This window comes from Euphorbia lathyris, chromosome 3 (genome assembly GCF_963576675.1).
Source record: "Euphorbia lathyris chromosome 3, ddEupLath1.1, whole genome shotgun sequence".
NCBI classification, from domain to species: domain Eukaryota; kingdom Viridiplantae; phylum Streptophyta; class Magnoliopsida; order Malpighiales; family Euphorbiaceae; genus Euphorbia; species Euphorbia lathyris.
In genome coordinates this window covers 13,071,315-13,078,568 of record NC_088912.1, presented here as the reverse complement: position 1 = coordinate 13,078,568, position 7,254 = coordinate 13,071,315, and the positions used below count along the sequence as shown (strand labels likewise).

Sequence of the window (7,254 nt, the reverse complement as noted above, 5' to 3'; positions counted from 1 at the left end):
TCCTGAACTTAATATAAAGTGTCCCTGCACTTAAAAACTAAAATAAATGACATTAATTGCAAGGAAAACCAAAGGTTTAACCTTAATAAATTGAATTAAAGTGGAATAAATTGGTTTATGAATAATTAATGAAACTTAAATTGTCATTTATTCATATAAGTTAAAAGAACCATATTAAATGCATAATAAGTGCATATAAATATATATTAATGATAGGAACTTAGTCACTTGAACGAATTAATGTTTTAAACTTAATGAATGAAGTTTGTGAAAATTGGATTAAGTGCGAATATATGTTTTAATTAAGAAAACCATGATTTAGTCAATATTATAGATTTTATATAGATTTAACCATGATTATATAAGAAATGTAATAAAACATATATCTAACCTTGTAAAAAAAATAAATGAACTAAAATGAAAATAGAACTTTATTGAATAAAACAAACTATAAAAACAAAGAATGAAATGAAATAATACAAAAACACACAAAATATTTACAAAAAGAAAACCTATAAACCTAAACTATTCTATATACTCATCCCTATCAAGTGGGATATTTCTGGCCTTAATACGATCAAGTTGAAACTGCACGAAAGTTTCACGTTCCGGTGCAGACAGAAAGTGAGGCCCTGCTCGAAAGACACGTTTTACAAGTCCTTCGTGCTCGAGAAACTCATAGTCAATTGTCGGGAAGAATTCATCATCACTCCAGGGAACATCAATGGTACCCTTTGTACCGAGAATTATTCCACAGATTATATTGCCGAATCCAATCTTCTTATCCTTGGATCGAGAAGCCGCGACAAGACCCTCCATCAGAATTTTTGAAGAATCTACTGCATTTCCCTGGAATATATCTCCAAGGACATAAAGATCTGTGTCACGGACCACACTACTGAATGTGCGACCGAATAAACTGTGACACAGGAATTTGTGCAGATACATCATGGAGTTGGAGCGAAAAGAGTGATTATAGGCGAGTTTTGAATTGAATCGCCAGAATCCAGTGAGCATTCTCCAAACATCCGTGGATGTCATGTCTCTTCCAGGATGACGTTTGATTGTATCCTTCGGGGGAAAACCAAACCAAGCATGCAACTCGGGATAGCCGAAAGTGAAGATTTCGCCTTCTCGACGAAAACTGAGACGTACTCGTCGTTTATTAGTGAAATGCACGGTACAAAAGAATTCGAGTATCCAGTCGCCTATTATTGGAAATCGCATTTTGGCGAATTTTGTCCACCCTAAACGTTCCATATAGCGGCTCATGTCATCACTAATTCCAAGTTGGTTGTTAAAAAATTCATCCATATACAACATTCCGGTGAAGAATTTGTAACGGAGATTCCAATAACGCCTACCTTCATCGTGGTTGAAGATAGGAAAAGGCGCCCCATATCGCTTGGTTAAGTCTGGGCGTTTGTTGCTTGAGGCAGCCTTGTGCCTTGAAGTTTTGTATTTGGTAGGCATGGTGCAAAGTTTGTGTTACTTTAGCAAAGAACGATGTTGGCGAAGAAAAAGCAGAGTTTTGACAAAGATGAAATGAATCGTAACAGAACTTGAATCCTCTAGGATTAATTTATAAGAGTTTAAGATGAAACGAGGTATTGTTTTAATTATGAAAAGGTATAAATTACACCTTTCAGGAATGAAGAAACTTAAGGTTTCGATTGTCAAGAGGTACGTTGAAGGGGTTAGAATGTTTCAGACCTGATAGTGCAGGAAACACGCGTGTCGCGACCGAGAATGGCTAAGCCGCGGTCGCGACACGCTGATTTCCTTGCGGAAATCAGGCATCGAAGCTACCTCCCGATTCACGGTAGAGAATTTAAAATTCTCGGTATGAACAGAGAAATCCGAACCTGTTTGGACTATTCTTAAAAAGGGGATTCTCGGCAGGGAATTCTAAATTCTCGGCAGAGAATTTCCTGAAACTTCAAATTCATCTTAATTTCTAAAAATTAAATCTAATATCATGAAATAAAAATATTTTATGTTTTTAAAGCATAAGATAAAGTCATCTAATCATAAAATTTTCATTTTGAAAAATAAAATAAAAAATAAAATAAAATAAACAAAAATATAAAAAGCAATAAAACAAAATAAACTGTGTAAGAAAAACTGAGTAATTTATACGTCAGACAATCTTGTTACGAATTCAATTCCTAGTTGGGAAATATTTTCGTAATAGATTTTACATCGATTACCATTAACTTTGAATCGAACTCCGGTAGGACCTTCCAGTTCTAAAGAACCATAATCGAATATTTTGACGACTAAATATGGTCCTATCCATCTGGACTTAAGTTTTCCTGGAAATAAACGAAGTCGTGAATTAAATAATAGCACTTTATCCCCAACATTAAAGTGTTTAACTTTAATTTTGGCATCGTGCCATTTTTTCACTTTTTCTTTATAAATCTTTGCATTTTCGTAAGATAGATGACGTAACTCATCTAACTCATTCAAATTGAGCAAACGTTTCTTACCTGCTTGTTGTAAATCAAAGTTAAGTTCCTTAATAGCCCAATAGGCTTTATGTTCTAATTCGACAGGCAAATGACATGCCTTCCCATACACTAAGCGGTACGGAGTCATTCCTATTGGTGTTTTAAATGCAGTACGGTATGCCCATAACGCATTATTGAGTTTACGAGACCAATCTTTTCTAGAAGATGAAACTGTTTTCTCTAGAATCCATTTGAGTTCTCTATTTGATATCTCCGCCTGACCATTTGACTGAGGATGGTATGGCGTTGATACGCGGTGGCGTACTCCATATTTTTTCATAAGCGTTTCAAAACTCTTGTTTATAAAATGAGTACCACCATCACTAACGATGACTCTTGGACAACCAAATCTACAAAATATATCGTCAAGAAAACTAATGACAACTTTAGAATCGTTCGTCGGGGTTGCAATTGCTTCAACCCACTTTGAAACATAATCAACGGCAACTAATATGTAATTTTTACCAAAAGAAGGGGGAAAAAGTCCCATGAAATCTATTCCCCACATATCGAAGACTTCAACTTCTAATATGGTTGTGAGGGGCATCTCATCTTTCCTTCCTAGATTTCCTGTTCTTTGGCATTTATCACAACGAGTAATAAATGAACGGACGTCCTTAAACATCGTAGGCCAAAAGAAACCACTTTCAAATATTCTAGCTGCTGTCTTGTTAGCTCCATTATGTCCTCCATAAGAGCTAGAATGGCATTCCGACATTATGGATTCATACTCATTTTCACCAACGCATCTCCTAATTATCCTGTCACCATAAGTCTTGAACAAAAAAGGATCTTCCCAAAAATATTGTTTAATATCGAAGAAAAATTTCTTCTTTTGTTGGAAATCTAATCCTTCCGGAACAATATTGGCTGCAAGATAATTAGCAATATCTGCATACCATGGTGACATGACACTTTTTATTTGATAGAGGTGTTCATCAGGGAAATCATCTCGTATACCGATAGTTTCACCTATAGGACCATTTTCATCTTCAAATCTCGATAGATGATCGGCGACAAGGTTTTCTACTCCATTTTTGTCTTTTATTTCTATATCAAATTCTTGTAACAATAAAACTCATCTAATTAGACGTGGTTTTGCATCCTTCTTAGCAAATAAATATCTTAATGATGCATGATCAGTATAAATAATAACTTTTGAACCTAATAAATATGACCTAAACTTGTCACATGCAAAAACTACAGCTAACATTTCTTTTTCTATTGTGGTGTAGTTTAATTGTGCACCAGACAGTGTGTGACTTGCATAATAAATGACATGAAGTTTCTTATCCTTCCTTTGACCTAGAACACATCCGACAGCTAAATCACTTGCATCACACATAATTTCAAAGGGTAAATCCCAATCGGGTCTAGCAATTATAGGTGCACTGACTAAAGCCGTTTTCAATGTTTCGAAAGCTTTAACGCATTCTTCATTAAAATCAAAGGTTGAATCTTTCATGAGTAAATTAGTAAGTGGTTTGGAAATTACAGAAAAATTCTTAATGAATCTTCTGTAAAAACCAGCATGTCCTAAAAATGATCTTACTCCCTTAACAGTAGTTGGAGGGGGTAATTTCTCTATTACTGAGGTTTTTGCTCTATCTACTTCTAATCCTTTTTCAGATATTTTGTGACCTAAAACAATTCCTTCGTCAACCATGAAATGACATTTTTCCCAGTTTAATACCAAATTTGTTTCTTCACACCTAGACAAAACTTTATCCAAGTTTTCTAGGCAAGAATCAAAAGAATCTCCATAAACTGAAAAATCGTCCATAAAAACTTCCATGATATCTTCAATGAAATCATTAAAAATCGCAGTCATACAACGTTGAAATGTTGCAGGTGCGTTACACAGACCAAAGGGCATTCTTCTATATGCAAATGTTCCGTAAGGACATGTGAAGGTTGTTTTATCTTGGTCATCCGGGTAAATGTATATTTGAAAGAATCCGAAGTAACCATCTAGAAAACAATAGAAAGCATGACCAGCTATCCTTTCGATCATTTGATCAATGAAAGGAAGAGGAAAATGATCTTTCCTAGTTGCTTTATTTAGATTTCTATAGTCTATACAAACTCTCCAACCAGTGGTGGTTCGTGTGGGTATTAATTCACCTTCTTCATTCCTTACAACTGTTATGCCTCCCTTTTTAGGTACACAATGGATTGGACTAACCCATTCACTATCCGAGATAGGGTAGATGATTCCATTGTCCAGAAGTTTAGTAATCTCATTTTTTACTACTTCTTTCATATTCGGATTTAGGCGTCTTTGCCTATCCGCTTTAGGTGCCTTATCTTCTTCTAAGTGAATTCTGTGGATTACAATGCTCGGATTAATACCTTTTAAGTCTGAAATTTGCCAACTCATACTTCCTATCCTATTTCTAACAACTTCTTTCAATTTCTCTTCTTGGACTTGTGTTAATTTGTTAGAGATAATAATAGGTAGAGAATCGCCTTCGCCTAAGAAAGCGTACCTCAAATGACTTGGTAATTCTTTAAGTTCTAATTTAGGTGGAACTATAATTGAAGGCGGAACTGGTCCATCTTCTCGAATCAAAGGTTCTGGGTCCTTATCTTCTAATTCCTCACTCATTATAGCATCTATTATTTCTTCTTTCTGAACAATGTCATTTACACATTCTTCAATTAAATCAAGTTTCATACAAGCGAAATCCTCCATAGGATATTTCATCGCTTGATTCATATCAAACTCAATCTTATCATCGCCTATTCTTAAAACTACTTTCCCTTCCGACACATCAACTAGAGCACGTCCCGTGTTCATGAACGGTCTACCAAAGATTAGCGGACAGTTTACGTCATAAGCAAAATCTAAAATAACGAAATCGGTAGGAAAAATAAATTTGTCAACTTTAACTAAAACATCCTCAATTATACCGTATGGTCTTTTAGTGGTTTGATCCGCTGATTGCAAAACCATATTGGTACGTTTGATATCTTCTTCTAAGCCTAACTTATTAAAAATAGATAATGGCATCAAGTTAATGCTTGCTCCTAAATCACAGAGACAACTGGGAAATTCAATATCTCCTAATTTACACGGAATGGTAAAACATCCGGGATCCTTGAGTTTTGTGGGCAAATTACTTGACACAATTGAACTACAATCTTCAGTTAGTGAAATAGATGAAATTCCTTCCCAACTGATTTTCTTTGAAATTAAATCTTTGAGGAATTTACCATAATTGGGAATTTGTGTAATCGCATCCATAAACGTTAAATTAATATGCAAATTCTTAAGTTTGTTTAAAAATGTTAAAAGTTGTTTGTCATAGTCCTTATTGCGGACTTTGTGTGGAAAAGGTGGTTTGGGTACAAAAGTTTTTGTACTAGAGTCAATTGGTGCATCTTTTTGTTTTAATGTATCTTCTTTGGGCGTCGGTAAATCAGTTCCAGGTAAGGTCGAATTTCCAGGCATTTCCGGGCCTAAGTAGTTTTTCCCTGAACGAAGAGTGATAGCCTTAACATGCTCTTTCGGATTTTCTTCCGTATGGCTTGGAAGACTTCCCTCTTTGCGGGATGGAATTGATTTAGCAAGTTGTCCAATTTGAATCTCCAAATTATGGATGCTAGATGATTGGTTTTTAATAAGCTGATCGAATTTATTCTCGATCCGTTTAAAACCATCGTCGTGATTACTTATTTTTCCGCTCATAGCATCAATAAATTTGTCGATTTTGGAAGATAAAGTGCTAATCGTATCTCTGGATTGATTTTGATAATTAGTAGTACGATTTTGATTAGCATTAGCATTATTATTATCTCTCCAGTTAAAGTTAGGATGATTTCTCCATCCAGGATTATATGTATTGGAATAAGGGTTATTAGTTTGGTTTTGTCCTTGGACAAAATTTACCTGTTCAATTTCACTCATACATTCGTAATCCACATCCGTTTGGATTGGTTGACCATTAGGATCACACGGTGCCATAAACCTATCAATTTTGTGCGACAAGGCAGAAAATTGGGCTTGCAACATCGCTACTGGATCAAGATTCACTATACCTTTAACTGATGATGTTGTTGAGGATGATGGTTTCGCTAATGGTACGTGTCCACGTTCCGCGGGCCACATACTGCTGTTGATTGCCATTTCCTCCAAAAGTTCTCTTGCTTGGGCAGATGTTTTCTTCATGAATAACCCTCCAGACATAGCGTCCAATGAACCTCTAGTTGTAGGATTTAGTCCATTATAAAATGTTTGCATTAAAAGTTCGGCGGACAATTGGTGGTGTGGGTATAAACGTTGAAGTTCTTTAAAACGTTCCCAAGATTCATAAAGAGTTTCATTATCATTTTGAGAAAAAGATGTTAATTCTTTAATGACTCTTGCGGTTTTTGCTAAAGGAAAATTTTTTGATAAAAATGCTTGGGCTAATTGCTCCCAAGTCTCAATTGATGCGGCTGACATAGAAGTTAACCATTCTTTGGCTCGATCCTTCAAAGTAAAAGGAAAAAGGCGAAGTTTGATTGCTTCTGCAGTTACATCAGTAATTTTAAAAGTGTCACAAATTTCTAAGAAATTTGTCAAATGGGTATTAGGATTTTCGTTAGGTAATCCGTAAAACGTTACATTATTTTGCAACATATTAAGCAACGCAGGCTTAATTTCAAAATGATGTGCATTAATTTGGGGTCTAACTATACTGTTTGTTACACCGGCCACTCCTGGCCTAGCGTAATCCATAAGTGTGGCCATAACTTC

The 7,254-nt window shown here is 35.3% G+C and overlaps 1 non-coding gene across 1 annotated transcript; it reads left to right on the top strand.

Annotated features, from left to right (window-relative positions):
- Positions 1–6,772: 6,772 nt before the first annotated feature.
- On the top strand, positions 6,773–6,879 carry LOC136225222 (small nucleolar RNA R71). The gene has a single exon (XR_010686948.1). It is a non-coding gene; the product is annotated as a small nucleolar RNA R71 (small nucleolar RNA).
- The last annotated feature ends 375 nt before the right edge of the window (positions 6,880–7,254 follow it).